The sequence below is a fragment of the Crocodylus siamensis genome, chromosome 2 (assembly GCF_052110815.1).
Source record: "Crocodylus siamensis isolate JL-2025a chromosome 2, ASM5211081v1, whole genome shotgun sequence".
Lineage (NCBI taxonomy): Eukaryota > Metazoa > Chordata > Crocodylia > Crocodylidae > Crocodylus > Crocodylus siamensis.
The window spans coordinates 105280020-105297987 of NC_143396.1; positions in this window are offsets into that span (position 1 = coordinate 105280020).

Here is a 17968-nt window from a genome sequence, read left to right on the forward strand (position 1 = left end):
TTAAAGAAAACGATGTGTCTAACTCTTGTAAATAACTTTGAAAATATCAGTCAACAAAGCTGTCTCTAGTATTCTTTACTGCATCAATTATGCTGCCACTATTCTAAAAATGTGTTCCTGGTGATATTGTGGAGGTTGTATCTAGCGAAATTTGAAAGAAACAAGGAATTGAACAAGTTTAAATAGTAGAGCAATTTGAGAAGGGAAAGAGAACAATTTGGCAGAGGAATTTATATATGAAATACGCCTAAATTAGAGATAATGCCCTTATCAGAAATCAACAATGGGAAGAAATGATTTACATCCTTATTAAAAGGGTCTTCACTTTTACAATAAAAGGCTAGACAATCTAGAATGAATTGTGCTGAGGAAGAGGAAAATAATGGAAAGAATTGGTGTGGTTCTGATAAGATAGAGAAATTACTTTTTTTTTCTCCTTGAAAAAGGCTCATTGGAATCTGAAATGTATGGTGAAAAAAAGTATAGATGCACATAGCATAGGTGTGCTATCCAGAAATGAAGTACAGTTTTTCAGCAAATATAATTTGACCTATTTTAAAGAATTCTAATTAAAAAAAAAAGGTTGTCAAATACTAAGCCACTGAGCATCAGTTGGAATCCAAGAAGAAAGTTGCAGATGGAATTAAATAACCCAGATCACAGTATGAGGCAAAGGGGCATGATGGCAGAGGTGGTTAAGATGTCCTAATATAGCTTCAGAGGAAAGACCAAAAACATTTCAGTCAAAAGGCTGCCCTCACTTGATTCAGTTGTAAATAGGTACTTGATCATTCAGGCAAGAGAGTAAAACATGGCTGAATTTGATGCTAGATGCATAATTCCTTTGGGGGTCATTGGCTAAATAAACTGATATGTTTTAAACATACTTTCCCAGGGAAATGAATTAAGCCCCAGTGTCACAGTGGGCCGGGGTGGCAATTGAACACGGAAACAGGCCGGGTTTTCTGGCGAGGAGAACTGAGACTCTTGAATTGTTCTTTCCTTAAAGTAACAAGGGTTTATTAACTTACACTTTTAGGCGTAGGAGATGATGACTCTTCGCTTACAGTTTAGTTGAACACAAACACAACAAGGGGGGTCTGTTGGCCCACAGGGTTCCCCAACAAACCCTTGCTATCTACCCCCTGAGGGATAGGTGCGGCTGCCTGTTGGTTAGTTCTAGGGCTGGTCAACAGCTCATATATAGGAACATAGACAAACGAACTGTAACTAATGAACCACCGAATTATCATCGTGACGCCAGTTCGAGAACAAGACGTGTGAGAAGTGTCACGGCTTGAAGGTCGGGCTGATCGTGGAGGGGTATGCCTCTGCCATGAATCCAAGCCGTGGTCAAAGAGAATGCCAAAAATCAAAATGAGGTAAAAGTCAATCCAGAGTGTGGAGTCCTGAGGGGAGATTGGGATGTTCTCTTCCTCTCACAGATCCAAGCAACAACAGCCTCTGTATGAAGGTGGAGCAACTTCCTCCATCCACCAATCACTCATAATATATCAAAATCACTAGCAAATACCAACTTATAACACCATCAACTCATTAACCAACCCGCCTAAACCAACTCTCTCCCCTCTGAGGGGCTCACAGGTCTTTATCCCAAACCTGTAGCCAATCAAATCGTTTTCTGGCTAGAAAGTTCTGGTCTAATTATGTCAGAACAGTTCTCTCTGAGCCTGCACTCAGTCAGAAGCCACACACATTCGGAGCATGTGCGAGTTAGAAACTAGGTCATGACTGACTGACAGCCTCAAAGATCACACAAGGGGCAGCTCTGGTTGTGCTGTGGAATTTTCTGCTCATAGTCAAACCAACTTCCAGCACTGGCAGCATTCACAATCAAAAAATTTTTTCTCACACATACTAGGCTGACGGACCATCGGATGTGGCTGGACCTTTAACACTATTAAATAATGAAATTTCTTTCTTCTTGCTTCACTGGAGTCTAATATTTGGCTAAATAGAATATTAAAAAGTCCTTTTGTCCTATAATTCATCTTATGTTTGACAGTTGTATAGAGTTTGCTTTGTGATATCATATTATCCTTAATTACAAAGCAATACCCCTGTGAGTGGAATTGGTAGAATCTAATTGTAGTGCTTCACCAGAGCTCCCATAAATAAAACAAGGACAGCAGTGATAGCAGTAGCAGTAGCATCAAATAGTGATAGGGAAATAGTATTAACTAATGGGGTTAGTTTTGTTCTGTTTTGTTGCATTTTACAATGGTTAGATACAAGAAATGTAGCACATAGTGAGACTATGGACCCTTAAAGATAAATATTTTGTTAGGAAGGGTAGATACGTTGTAAAATGTCAAAATTTAAAACTTAATGAATTAAATATATGAAAAGAACCTCATATTAAAAGAATATTACATATCTAAAGAAAAACTTACAAGTTAGGAAATTCTATTATACAATTTGCCAAAGGGGAAAACCAAGGCAAAAACATTTGCTACCACATTTAGAGTTAATACAAATAGTGGGGACCATAGGCAACTGATAGGAGGTGTATGGGGTGCACGTGCCCTGCCCCCCCGTTGGGGCTGATGCCCCCCGGATGGCTGGCACTGATGCTGTTGGTAGGGCCAGTGCCCTCCCTGTCAGAGTCGGCGGCTCCTGTGGGCCCCTCCCCCCCCGATTCAGGAGGCACCAGTCACTCATCATGGGGACTATCTATAACTCACAGAATAGAAATTCAGGACAAGTCTACAAAAAGGTCAAAGCATCTAAATCTGATTGCATACAGGAGAAAAAAGGCAAATGCCCTTTCATACTCTCTAATGCGATGAGAAAGGGTACTGGCTTGGAATGTGGGAGACACACAATGATGTCCTTACTCTGTCTGATTTGGAGTGATATGAAATTGTGGGGGGAGGGAAAGGGATGAGGGGGAAAGCTCTTTCAGGAGGTTAGAATTGTTTCTTATATTAAGTAGTAACAAATGAAAAGACATCATCAGAACTTCATATATAGGGGAAAGGACATCTAAAAATGATAACGGCATTGGACTGCAAGATGTTGAGTAGAAATTCTTGAAAAATGAAAACCTATTTTTAGTTTAGAAAAGTGAAACATAAAGTTATTTTCACTTTAAAGTGTTTGAAATTGACCGTTTTTCATGTTATTTATTTATTTTTCAGGATTTCTTAAAAATTTCCCATAAACTATTTAGCCTTATTAGAAATGGTATGAAAACTGCTGAAAATATTATACTTAACAGAACCTGGTTTTCAGGGAGGGAAAAAAACAACATGTAATATCCATTAGTAAAATATTGTTATCGGGAAAAAAACAACATGTAATATCCGTTAGTAAAATATTGTTATCATATTTTTCACACATTTTATTTAAGACATTGTCAACATTTTTCCATAAAAAGAAAAAAAATTGACATTTTAATTATTATCAAAATAGGCCATTTTTTTTCTGACCACCCTGAGTGCTGTCTGCTCTCACTGATATTAAAATGAAAGAATGTTGAAGACCTAAAGTACCGCATTGTATTACACTTTATGAGCCCACATTGCCATTATCCAGTCACATAACTGCCATTTTGGGCATTTATGCACAATTTATGATCCAACTCCATTTAAGCAGGTGCATATCTATGTACACTTGTGCTGTGGGTAACAGCCAGTTACAAAAACCCCTGGCTAGCAGATGTTAGATGCCAGAGAAAATGAATGGCCTTCCTAATTTAACTCCAAAAGCATAGTTTGGCCAGGGTAGGCCAGATTCTAGACTCCCTTTGCCCAGAGAGTATTTCTCTGGCATTCTAGCACAGCGCACTTACCAACAGGCCAGATGCTAGCCATTATGCAGTCCTCTTGAACCTGGTCCCCTGGATAGCCAAGAGAAGAAGATATGTAGAAATTGGAGGAAGAGAACAATCCCCAGGGTTTGTGGCTCAGTGGAAAAGGAATATGTTCTGGGTTCTACCTTGAGACCATCCTCCCAGTGAGGTAGAACATTTTTCACTACTTTCCATCCTCCCTATCCACTAAATGTTAAATTAAAAATTCAGTAACTCATTTTCGTTTTGGAGAATAATTAAGGTGTGGTCTAATGGTTAGAGCACTCTGCTGGAATAGGAAGCAGGTCCAAACAGAAGAAGATCTAGAATATGTAATGCTCCTGAGTGAATGCCCTAACCATTTAAGATGTTGGACTAACATATGGGCAGACTGCTTTCCTTCTAATGTCTGCCACAGTTTCAGCACTTGTATTCATGTATGCACATACAGGGATGCATGACTGCTTGTCCAAGTGCAGTCAAGTATGTGTGTTAAGCAGCTGTGCACATGTACGTGGAGTAGAATCACAATTTGCTTGTAAGTGCCATTTCGGTCTAAAATGAATTATGATTCTGCCCTAGGAATCTCTTAGAAATTTTCAGTATACTAATGAATCAGATTCCATAGGAGCCATATCAGTCTAAATAAATTGTAACTTACAATAACTTAAAACTTCTTCACTGTTAGAACAGTGAGGCAGTAGAATAGAGTGCCATGGGAAGTTGAGGTCTCTCCATCACTAAAAGTGTAAAAGTGTTCAAGAAGCAGTTGGACAACTACTAGTGGGGGGTGATATAAGTGTAGCTATGTGTATGTTCTACTATGGGTCTTTTTTGCTCTGCTATAGGTCTTATGCTCTGCTTTTTGTTCTACTATGGGTGTTATGCTCTACTATGCTCTTCTATGGGTCTTTTCCATGCTTCCGGATTTTCCTGATTGCTGCTACTGCCACTAACTATCAGGGTTTTATTTTTAGCATTTTTTAAGTCTTAGTCAGAGGTCTAGGGTGGCTTTAGCCAAGGTTGAGAATTTTTACTGGGGTCTGTCGGTGTTCATGATTGAATTTAAATCCATAGTCTCCTAGCTAGAGGTCTTGTCCCTCCGTTCAGATCTATGCTCATGTTAGGAGTCAGGAAATAATTTTACTGTATGGTCAGGTTGGTGTGGACTATAACAGGGGGTATGACCCTTTACCTGGGATCTCTTGAACATATATTAACAACCTTTATAGAAGCAGGACATTCATCACCATGGTCCCCCTGCTTTAGCTGTGACAAGTTAGGATGTCTTGTGTTGTGTCAGGGTTGACTGTGCACTTTTGCTAGGAGATTAGATAATGAATGTGTATAGGATGGTTTAGATAGGGATGATCCCACCTTAAGCACGGGGTTGGAATAGATGACGTAGGGAAATCCCTTTGACTCTATGAGTAGAGCTCATAGGTATTTCAGTGATACAAATAAATAAATGAATAAATAAATAATTTGTGAATGGTCCAGCTGCTGCAGTAATCTACTTAAGAGAGAATCACTGTAGAGCTTTGACCGAGTCAGTAATTATACTGTGGTGGGCACTTTTATCTATTTAACAAATTATAGTGACAGTTTAAAAAATAAATAAATCCAGATTTAAAGACAGAACTAAACAAAAAAAGTACAGGAAAGAGTAATATTTGAGGTATACTTTCAAGAACAAAAACACAAGCAACAGGACCAAGACATATCATTTCTAACTTGTGTGTGTGTCTGTAATAAAAGATTAGCATGCATCCAGCTCCAGAGATAATTCAGAGAGAGAAAGAGAAATAAAAGGCAGAGTCAGAGGACATGAACAACTATAGATTTGTATGTCATCTGCATATATGTGATAACACAAGCCATAGGAATGAACTAGTGCATGAAAAGGTTGAAGATATCAAGCAACAAGAAGGGTCCTAAAACAAAAACTGAGGAGCAGCTAGCAAAAAAAAAAAAAAAAATCCAATTGTCCTTTCCTACTGAAGTAAATCACCTGCAATGAATATTGTAAAAGATCTGACTCAAGCCAAGAGAGTGCATTCCCCAGGACATGAAATAGTGATGATGGCCAAGGTACTTAAAGTGAATCTTCTGTTTATGATCCAATTTGTTGAATGCTACTGACATCAAATTGAACTAGAACAAATTACACTCCTTTGAATAAGCTGTGTCAAAATCATAATAAACTTATAATAAAGCCAAGTCATTGGAGGTACTATTCTGTAATCCCTGGCTGAGATTGGTTCAGATGCATTAAAAATACAGAAAGGGAGGACTTAGACAATGTGATCTTAGAAGTACAAAAAAATAAGAGTAATGATGAATAGAAAGCAAATTGGATAAGAAATGTAATTCTTTAATAACAGAAATCTTGATTGTGCCCTGGGGCAACATGGAGCTCGTAAAATACTTGATCTGACCGAACCAGCCAAGACTGCCAAAATATGAAATTAAGTCAAAGTAATCCAATATCCCAAAAGGTGTGAAAGAATCATTCTGCTGTGTCAGAACAGTCAGAGAGCATCACATTACAAATACTGTTAAATTTATTACAGAGGAAAATTGCAAAAACCTAGACTACATACCTTGATTCTACAATAGACGATAGAGAAATAGGTGCCTTGAGCAATGAAGACAAATATTAAAGAGCTGATAAGCTTTACAACTACTTAATTCAATTAGTAAAATGTAATATTACTGCTTAGAAAAAGCAAGGTGCTTTATTTTTTTAACATATGCATACAAAATGTGGGAACATTTTATATACATAATATACATAATATACATAATATATTTTTTCAGTCAGTGTTTTGTGCAAACATTATTAGTGTATTATTAGGTAGTATCCTATCTCTAACCTGAGACCTCATCACTATTATGGGCTCTTGTGCAGTGAACCACTCCCACAGTGTAAATTTGAGCAATCTGAAGGCTGCCTCACTGCACAATAAGAGCCAAGAAGAAATGACTTCTATTGGCCAAGACAGCAGCTAGAGATTGTCACAGTGCAGAAATGACCTGGCTTTACCCTCTCCCCCAGGCCATGTTCTTGGATCAGTTGCAGTGAGAACATAGTGTAGGATTACTTATTGCACTAGTGGAGGATCTCAGAGTGATCTTTTCAGGAACTGACACGCTAATTTTTGATCCATAAAAATGTAGAAATTGGCACCAATACACTGTAGGATCAGAGTTATGATTTGATATGGGAAGTAAGTGAAGAAGCAAAAGAATTCTTAAAGGATAACAACAACCTTCTTTAAAGCAAATATTTTTAAAGTAAGAAAATGGGAAAAAGCAGGATGTATGTTAAAGAAATAGAATTTTTTTTCAGAATGCATTCCAGTGTTTCCCATTTGAAGTCAAGAGTTCTTTAAGTGCTATTGAGCCATGGTTTCAAAGAAATGAAAGCAAGATGCTAGAGTGAAGAGGAAAGTAAGGAAAGAATCTGAAGGTTAAGGTGACAGAAGAGGAGACACAAAATAATCCCCTTTTTGGAATACAGTTGAACCTAATATGGTCTACAAAAGTTATCTTTTTAATAAAAGTGCATCACTACTGCCCTATTATGAAAAGAATTATGACTCACTTGAGGAAAATGTTAATGAAAAGTTACATATCACAAGTCTCCCATGCCACATGCACGAAAGTGGTATACATAACTCATCACACAATTGGATGCTCTAGAAATGTTAATATATATTTTTAAAAGGTCTGCTTTTATATTGTGTTCGTATTTGGTATAGAACATGAAAATATTTCAGAATTTAGGTCAGGGTATTCACCTGTTGTCTTTATGTCTAAAAGAAGCAGCAGCAGCTAGTTGTATCTTAATACACTATTTCTTATAGGCCAAACTGTGGTGGACTCAGAAAAGGACAGGATTCATTCAAGGAAAAAGGTGAAGCTCAAACTACATTAAGAAATTATGCAGGTCACGGAAGGAGGAGGGCACTTTTTATACAAAAACGGGTCTTACATCTCTCCCACCTATATAGCTGGTCCAAAAACAACCAGTAACACCCCCCAACACTCCCCCAAGCCCCCAAACCCCAAAACTGTTGCATATTTCCTGGACCATCATGAGTATAACACCACTCTGACCCTATCTTAGGCAAGTAGGCAACCATTTAGATCCTATAGGTCTCTCTATTCTTACTATATATCAGACCCTTCCCTGAGACCCTTCTTTGTCCAGGGTTGGTATACCACTCCTATGTATACCCACATTCCTAGAAAATCACATTCCTGCTTTTAACAGACTAGCAGCAAAAAAACAAAAATAGTATTCTCTTATTAAATAAGAGAACCGTGGATGCTCCTACATGAGATGCTGACTAAGCAGTCATTACTGTGCAGTCATTTAGTACTGACTTCTACAAGCACTATATACAAGTACCTGTGTTACTGCACAGTAGTGCCAAAGGAGGGCTTTCTTGTAATGCTGATTGTGCAGTAGCCCAAGACTACTGCAGAGTAGCATCATGTCATGGTTTCTACCATACAACATTACTGCACAGAGTCTCAGGCTACTGCACAGTCAGTCTTGTGTAGATGCGACCCATAACTAGAAAACAAGTATTATGTAATTTTAATTAGAAGAGAAAGTATGAGAAAAGATTAGCTGTCCTCTTCCTTTTCTCTGCTGCCACCCTAAGAATTCATATAATATAATTTATAATTCATGCAAGTCTGCTTTTGGTAGGAAGTCTGTCAGAAACAGTCTTCTTATTGACACCTTGTACTGGGGAAGCTGAGATGAAGTAATACATCTAAAAATGATCTAAAGCATTGTGGCAGGGCACTGTTTGTACCTGACACTTTAAGGGCCTGGAGCTGGCAGCTGCCAGGTGCCTGATGAGGGCAGCCATTTTGGATCTGGGGCTGCCCATATAAACACTGCAGTTCTGCTGCTGGGGGCCAGGCAACAATATCACCTGGCCAGAGGGCTGCTGATATCACCTAGATGTAAGGGAGGAGTTGTAAGGGATGGTAAGGAGGCTCTTGGTATGACCTAAAACTGCACCCTATGGGGAGTAGGTGGCCTGGTGGGACTCCCAGTATTGTGAGAGCCCCCAAGAAATGCCAGGCCAGGTACTACCCTGGTGAAAGATGGGTTGGGGAGCCTTAACCCCTATCCCCCACAACCGGGTGGGTTATCCCTTTGTTGGAGGCCAGGAAGGTGGACCCCATGGTGAAATAGTAAGGGCCATAGACTCAACACCTGTTTGAACTTCCCCTGACTGGCCCATTCTGGGGCCAGGACTGGAAGGGTCGAAGGGCCAGGGACCCACTGCAAGGAACACCCAAGAACTGCATGCCTGGGGTTCCAACTGGCCTGGAGGTGGGCCAGGGTTAGTGAGCCAAAGGCACTAGTAAAGAGATTACACCGTAATGGGAAGCAGCTCAGGGAGCTATGTTGCCTGGTATGAAGGCAGAAGAGACCACCTGATAAGAGGAACCCAGGTGGGGTTCAACAGTAGGATTCCGGGGCCCAGTGTAGAGGCCAGTGATTGTAACTATAGCACCATCTGCGAGGCTTGGGCTGTGGTGTAGGGGAGGAAAGGAGCCATAGATAGCGCCCCCTGGCATTGGGGCAGGAAATAGGCAGCCTCCCACTTTATTACATCTTTAAATAATTAATTAACAACGAGGCATGGCAGGTGAGAACGTGGGTGGTTAGCCCAGGAACAGGTGGGCAGACCACAGCGATTTCAGCCCCGAGCAGGCCCCTGTTACACATCTTTGTTTCACCCTTGGTAAATAAGTATGAAAAGGTAGCATTTCATGTCCATCTTTCTGACAACTTATTGGGGTAAAGTCCTTCTTCCTCTACAATGTGAAGAGGTGGTTATGTCCTTGGAAGAGGACTTCAGGTTTTTTAACTCATACAAACTAGCTTCTTCGAAATTTGAAATCCTTGTTCCCATTACTGAGGTATAGGGATGTGGACAACATTGAGAGGGTCCAGAGGAGGGCCACCTGCATGAGCTGGGGACAACAGGGCAGACCCTACAAAGAGAGACTGCGGAACCTGAACCTGTTCAGCCTTCACTTGTGAAGGCTGAACAGGTTCAGGCTGAGGGGGGACCTGGTGACTGTCTATAAACTCACTAGGGGGGGACCAGAAGGGTTTGGGAGAGATCTTGTTTCCCCTAGCGCCTCCTGGCATAACAAGGAATTATGGCCACAAGCTGTTGGAGAGTAGGTTTAGATTAGACATCTGTAAGAACTACTTCACAGTTAGGGCGGCTAGGATCTGGAACCAACTTCCAAGGGAAGTGGTGCTGGATCCTACCCTGAGGGTCTTTAAGAGGAGGCTTGATGCCTACCTAGCTGGGATCATTTGAGTCCAGTTTTTTCTCCTGCTCAGGCAGGGGGTCGGACTTGAAGATCTACAAGGTCCCTTCTGACCCTACTTCTATGATTCTATGAATCTATGATTACATTTGTGTATGTGTGCTTTTGCTTCAGCTGTTGGTCCATATGTTTTTTATCCAGTTGTGCTCCTATATCTGACTTAGGCATCCATAATCCAGCAACATGTAACAGTTTATGCATCTCTGTTCTGTGGAGTAATTAATTAGATAACTTCTTTAATTTTGCATGATGTGTAGCTTCTAGGAAGTATGTAGTGAAGGTTTATCAAAATTTTCTTTCCAGATTAGCTATTTATAAACTCTTTCAGAGTTCCATTGAAGCATTCAATTTCTCTGTTGGCTTGACAATAGTACATTGACAATCTTTCATGTGTGATGCTCTTCTCTCTCAGGAAAATTTCAGATTTCAGGGAGATGCTCTTTGAGCAATTGTCAGACAATAATTCTTTTGGGTTTCTTTTGTTTTGCTAAAGACAGAAGACAGGAACATGATTACAGTACCAGAGGTGACTTGTGAAGTAAATGCTATTTCTGGCCATTTCCTCAAACAGTCTATCCAGGGAATGGCATAGCATCAGTCAACTGGAACACTGTGTAGTGGCCCCACTGTGTCAGTCACAAGTTTTTCCCATGCTGAATCAGGAAGGACAGGGTGGTTTATAGTGGTTTATAGCTCACTAATGCCTTGTCATGTGATTGGCAGGTAACACAAGGTCTTACAATAGCTTTCACAGAAACATCCATTACTGGACACTGGTACAGTTCCCATGGTCACTGCTTCATTCTGACAATCCTTTAAGGTATATGGTAAAAACTGGTGTGTAACTCATATCTCACATCCAACTTGTAGGAAAAACAGTTCTTTCCATAATTTAAAGTATGGCAGTAATACTGGATTCAGGTGCTTCCTATTGGCTATTGCATTGTTAGGAATTCATGGGGAGGAGGGAGGTTGTTTGTCTATTTGTTTTTAATATGCTAAACAAGCAGCTTTGAAGTGTTAAGTATTAACAGAAGAAAATGTGTTTTTTGAAAAGTGCCATTATTTTTGCATCTTCATTTAATCTGTTTGAGAATCTGTTGAAGGCAAGGGTGGGCAACACAAGCAATTAGCCTTCATGTTATATATAAAGTGACAATAGCTGCACTGACTATTTGGCAATTCACATTCCTGTGAGGCCTTCTGTTGTTAGCAATACCATCCAAGGAGTGTAATCTGCATGCAGTTTGAATTGCTGGTGCCAAAGGTAAAAAAGATAGAAAGAAAAGTTTCCTGAAGCTCTTGGCAAGCATTTCCATTTAGATATTGATATACATTATTTCAGTTTCCATAAAGTGTTCTTGAAATAAATATAACTATGTTTTTATGGCTGTCATCATGGAAGTGGGCCTCTAAGTCTATAATCTGAGACATCTATAATCAAAACTGTAAGTAATACAAGATCCATCAGAGCTGGGCTATTTATAATCAAAGATTTCAGTATCAAAAGTAAGTTGCACAAAAAATGTGATATTTCATGAAACAGTGTTCTCACATCCTTTTGGCCCTCTCTACACATTACAGGTATTACACAATTAACTGGTTAATTGCAAAAGTACCTTGAGACCAGAATCACTTGGAAGAAGAAGGATTGCTAGGAAAAAATGGGATCCATCTGATGAAGAGAACAAATTGAATCTTTGCAGACAGGCTTGCTAATCTAGAGAGAAAGGGCTTTAAACTAAGTTTGCTGGGGGATGGAGACCAAAGCCCTGAGGGAAGCAAGGGGCCTGGAGGAAGCACAAGCACTCGGGGACAACAGAGGAGCCCTTGTCATTTTTCCTGAGAAAATAGGACAATTGACTAATTACTTCCAGTATTTGTACAGAGCCTGGAAAACAAGTGGCAGGAAGAATTGGGAGTCCTTGCATAGTCACTGAACTATGACATGATTGGATTAACAGAGACTTTGTGGGACAGCTCGCATGACAGAAGTCCTGTTATGGATGGGTATAAATTGTTCAGGAAGAATATACAGAGGAGAAGAGGAGGAGTTGTTCTTTATGGAGAAGAGCTGTATGATTGCTCAGAGCTCCAGTATGAAACAGGAGACAAGCCATTCAGAAGCCCCTGGGTTAGGGTGAGAAGAGCAACAAGGGCAATGTGTGTGTGTGGGGGGAAGGGCGGGGGGGCTTTTGTATAAACCACCAGACCAGAAGGATGGAATAGATGATTTCCACTAAATTTTCAGTTGGTGGAAATTTCCTGATCACAGGCCCTGGCTCTCATGGGGAACTTCTGTCACCCTGACACCTACTGGGAAGGCAATACAGTAAATCACAGGCAATTCAGAAAGTTTTTGGAGAGTGTTGGGGACAACACCCTGGTGCAAGTGTTGGAGAGATCAACCAGGGACTTTGCTCTTCTTGACTTGCTGCTCACAAACAGGGAAGAATTAGTAGGGAATGTAGAAGTGGAAACTTGGGTAGCAGTGATCCCAAGATGATTTAGTTCAGGATACATAGGAAAGAATGGAAGGAGAGCAGCAGAATAAGAACTCACTCAAAGAACTGGTGACAAGGATCTCATGGGAGGTCAGTCCGAGAGAGAAAGGAGTTTAGGAGAGCTGGTTGTATTTTAAAGAAACTTTACTCAGGGATCAGGAATGACCCATCCCTATGTGCAGGTAGACTACCAAGTATGGCAGAAGACCAGCTTGGCTTTGCAGGGAATTCTCCCATTAGATAAAACCCAAAACAGAACCTTGCAAGTGCAAAATTGGATAAGCTACTATGAGGGGACTATAATAGTATTGCTTGGGCATGCAGGGATAAAATCAGGAAGGCCAAAACACAATTGGATTTGCAGCTAGCAAGGAACATGAAGGATAACAAGAATAGTGTCTAAAAGTATGTCAACAACAAGAGGAAGATCATCAGGGGAAATGTAAGTCTTATTGAATGGGGGAGGCAACCTAGTGACAGATGATGCTGAAAAAGCTAAAGTACTCACTATCTTTTTTACCTCAGGCTTGACAGACGAAGTCAGCTCTCAGACTACTACTGCACCTAGCAGCACAGTTTGGGGAGAAGTTGAACACCAATGGTGTCAAAAGAACAAGTTAGGGACTGTGTAGAAAAGTTGGATGTGTACATGTCCATGAGGCCGGGCACGATGCACCCGAGGTTGGTGAGGGAGTTGCCTGATGTGATTTTGAGCCATTGGCCATTATCTTCAGAAGCTCATGGCAGTTGGGAGAGGTCCTAGATGACTGGAAAAGGGCCCAATTTATAATGCCCATCTTAAAGAGCAGGAAGAAGGAGGATCCAGGGAACTATAGAGGGTCAGCCTCAGCTTAGTCCATGGAAAAATCATGGAATCCATTTCTAAGTATTTGAAGGAGGAGAAGAAGGTAGTAACAGTCAACATGGATTCACCAAGGGCAAGTGATGTCTGACCAACCTAATTATCTTCTATGATGAGATGCCTGGCTCTGTGGACATGGGGAGACCAGTGGATGTGATACATGTTGACTTTAGCAAGGCTTTGGTATGGTTTCTCACAACAATCCTGCAAGCAAAATAAGGAAGTCTGGGTTATATCCAGGGTGGAAAATTCTGGCCCGTGTCTCAGATCAGGCCTGCAGCAGACTCCATTTCCCAGCAGTCCCTGCCTGCATTGCTCCAGTAGGTCTCCATGGAAATTCCAGGAGCAGCAGGGCTGTGGGGCCAGGACCTCTATGGAAACCAGCACAAGTGGTACTGGCAGGATGTGAAGCTGGGCAGGTAGCTGTTGGAAAGCCATGATCCACTGCCCCAGGTGTGTGCAGACAGTGAATTGTGGCTCTGCCCTAGCTCCAGCCCATGCTGTCATCACCACATGATCCCAGCCTCAGCCCCAGAGCATCTCTCTGCCCAGCCACATGCCCTGCCAGTGTGTCAGTCAGGTTATTCCATGGAGACCCTGGTTCCACGTTGTTGTGCCCCTGCCACTTCTGGAGTCTCCACAGAGACCTTCTGGAGCAATGCAGACAGGGGTTCCTGGGAAATGGAGTATGGCTGCTGTCCAGTTCTACTATTTTGCCCACCTCTGGGTTAGGTGAATGGACTATAAAGTGGATAAGAAAACTGGTTGGATCATTGGTCTGAAAAGGTAGTGATCTATAGCTTAATGTCTAGTTGGCAACTGGTATTAAGTGGAATGCCCCAGGGGTTGGCCTGTTGCCAGTTTTGTTGAATATCTTCATCAATGACCTGGATGATGGAATTAACTGCACCCTCAGCAAGTTTGCAGATGACACCAACATGTGAGCTGTCATTGATATGCTGTAGGCTAGGGATAGTATTCAGAGAGACCTCAATTAAATTGGAGGACTGGACCAAAATAAAATCTCATGAGTCTCAATAAGAAGAAGTACTAAGTCCTGCACTTTGGGAGGAACAAACCCAGTACAGGCTGGGGGCCACTAGCTAAGTAGCAGCTCTACAGAAAAAGAACTGGAGGTTACCATGGACAATAAGCCAAATACAGGAAAACCTTGCTATTCATAGGTTCAGCATTCATGGTTTCAAATATTCTCAAATGCTGAACCCACGTTTTAAATACACTTAAAGGAACTCCTCAGGAGCTCTGCACTTGCCACTGTGCTCCCGCCGCTGCCACTGTGCTCCTGCCACTGCTGCCGTGCTCCTGCCATCACCAGTGCAGCTGTGCCCCCCACCCTCACCCACCGGAGGCACTATGTTCATGAATGCAAATAACATTCATGAACACGGTGCCTTATTCAGAGATTTCACCATCTGTGGGGGATACGAGAACGTATCACCTGCAAATGGTGAAGGTCTCCTGTATGTGTGCCCTTGTTGCTAAGGCTAATGGCATACTGGGCTGCATTAGTCGGAGCATTGCCAGCAGGTCAAGGAAAGTGATTATTCCCTTCTATTCAGCTCTGGTGATGTCACATTACAAAAGGTATGAGTGGAAGCTGATAAACTGTTGCATTAAAGTGGGATAGAATCACACTTCCTGCCTAAATCCACCTTAAGTAATTAACTGGTAAAATATGTTCTGACCTGTATAGACTGGTGAGCCAGAGTCTAACCTTAGTTCAGTAGTCTTCATCTCTTCATCTGTTTTGGAGGAATATGATCAATACATATTATTTATCCATGAATTGTTTGAAACTACACAGTAAAACATCTGGCATGTAGTTTTATGTACTTTCTGCCTAAATTGAAAGACATGCCCATTCCTTAGCAAAATGCCAACTCTTTCTGCAGTGTGTGTATTGAACTTCTCCAGCACAGAACCCATTATAATTTTCAGTGCATTATGTAGAACCACAAAGATAACATAGTTTTCCTAATGGGTTAAATTTACTAAGGTTATGTCTCCTACATTGAATTCCTATTGAAATGTAATGTATGGTTTTACTAATGATATAGTTTGCTAAACTATATCATGCAATGGTTGTATATCTTTAATTGAGCCTGCTATATACAACCTATTCTATTTTCTTCTGCCACTGTTGACTCAGGTGATAGCCTCCTTGAATAGTTGATCCTGTTCAAGCAGCAAGCTCTCATTAATACATAATGTAACTGTTTTCTCTTTGAGCTGATTACAAATCATTTAATCTTTTATGCTGCCAAAATCTCCTGTAACAACTAGCTCTCTTAAAGCATCAGTCAATTTTCTGTCAATCTCACCTGTTTCCTACATGTGTTCAACTATGGAATTTACTTTAGGCAATGAATTTCTTTAGGACCATAAATGAAATAAATTACTTCCCATGTACCTTGCAGTGGTCAGTTATGTGTTATTTGCATATCTTTTCAATGTTGAAATACAATCAATAAAATGTATTGCAGGTTCACTTGCAAATGAAATAAAAATTGCAATGAGATTCAGAGACACCAGAGATCTTCATTGCTAATTTGGTGGTTTGTGAGCCAAGAAAATAGGCCAGAAAATGAAACTAGTAGTACTGAGTATAAAACTAATGAAAGGAAGTTATTTTTCAAACACTGTGTAATCAAAGCGTAAAACGCATTGCCATCAGATGTTGTGGAAGCCAACAGTTTTGCCAGATTCAAAAATACATTGAACAAATTATTGGAGGAAATGGGCATCAATAGCTATTGAGTATAGCAGTTGGGGTATAGACTCTGAATTAGAACTTCCTAGACCTTAAATACTAGAGTGATAGAGGAACAGTGGATCAAATCTCTGGACATACCCAGTTCACTCCACTTTTCATCATCCACTCTTTGCCGCTGTATGACATAGCATACTAGGAAAGATGGACCTATGGTCTGACCCAGTAAATGGCAATTCTTATGTCCTTATATCTTAAAAAATTCTAAAAAAGTACATCAACATTTCAATTAATGTGAACACATATACTGTTTTATGTGTAATGTCTGAACCTAGCCTAAGTGATTGGAAACCAGTCTAAATTTGTAACAGAATAGAAGTCAGTGCACACAAATCAGTGTAAAAATGGTGGGACCTGGTCTAAGATAGACCTGGATGCATGTAGTTTCAGAGTTAATCAGTTTAAATTAGACCAATCTATCAAATTTCTGTTCCAGATCCTCTCCAGACCCAAGCGAGGTTGCAGTCCCCTGGCATCCCAGGCTGTTTTATGGGTTCATGCTAACCCCCTCTCACAAGACAGGCAGGCTAGCCTTGGCCCATGCTTATCTGTTGTGGTTGACAGCTGGGCTGGTCTCACCCCTCTAGACTGTCACAGAGATAGAAAGTGCCAGGATTGACAGCCATGCAGCAGGGGAGGGCAAGGAGTGGAGGCCCCCCTTTGCACAGGCCCCGCATCTGTGTTCCTTGAGTCTAGCTAGGGGTTTGGGGCCAGGCCAAAGATTAGGGGCTTTCACTTCCCCAGAACTGCCTGACTTGACTGACATAGGCAGGCAGAAGCCAGAGCTAAGAGTTGCATGGGCTTGTCAACCAATCTGGGCAGCACTGGAGGGGTGGGGAATGAAAGACCCTACCCTGTGGGCCCAGCCCCCACAACACCAAAGCAAGCACAGCTGGGGGAAACCCCACATAGCATAAGTGGGGCCTCCTCATCCTGCCCACCTCCCTACTGTCTGTTTTGGCTGACAGCCTTACATGGCTGTCACATGCCAGCTGGGCACTGTGAGTGTATCCATTTTATCACAGGCAAACTGGGCTGTTTGCTTCCATTTTGGATTGAGGAGGTAAAGTTGGGAGTGAAGTGAAGGCAAATTTATTATAGCTGACATGCACACAACAGCTAACAGAAAGATAAATGTGATAAGCAGATAATGCAGTATTAAAGAGCTAATAGTAAATAACAGATCATAACAACAGATAGATCAATTCTGTCACAGGCCACCTAGGCACTGCAAGGGTATTAGCCACTGGGCTGTTCAAAACAACAGATAGACATAGGTTGGCAACTTATCAATAGTCCCTCAATGCCAGGTGCACGTCAAGTGATTCCAGCAAAGTCAGGCGTCCCCGATCAACACTGTCAGAGGGATTACAGGGGAAGGACCCTTGATCAGGATCTGATCTTTACTCACACTGGGAGTCTGGGCATGGAACAGAAATGACCGTTCTGTTCCTTCCTTCTTGCTGATAACATGATGCATGTGCTTTTTATACCTGGTTTTATGCTAATATGTTGGCTTTAGAGCCACTCACAATGTTACCCTATAGCTGTTACCCTATAGGATTGAAAAGTGTTAAAATTATCATAAAATGTTACTACCCAGACTCAGATTTATCCAA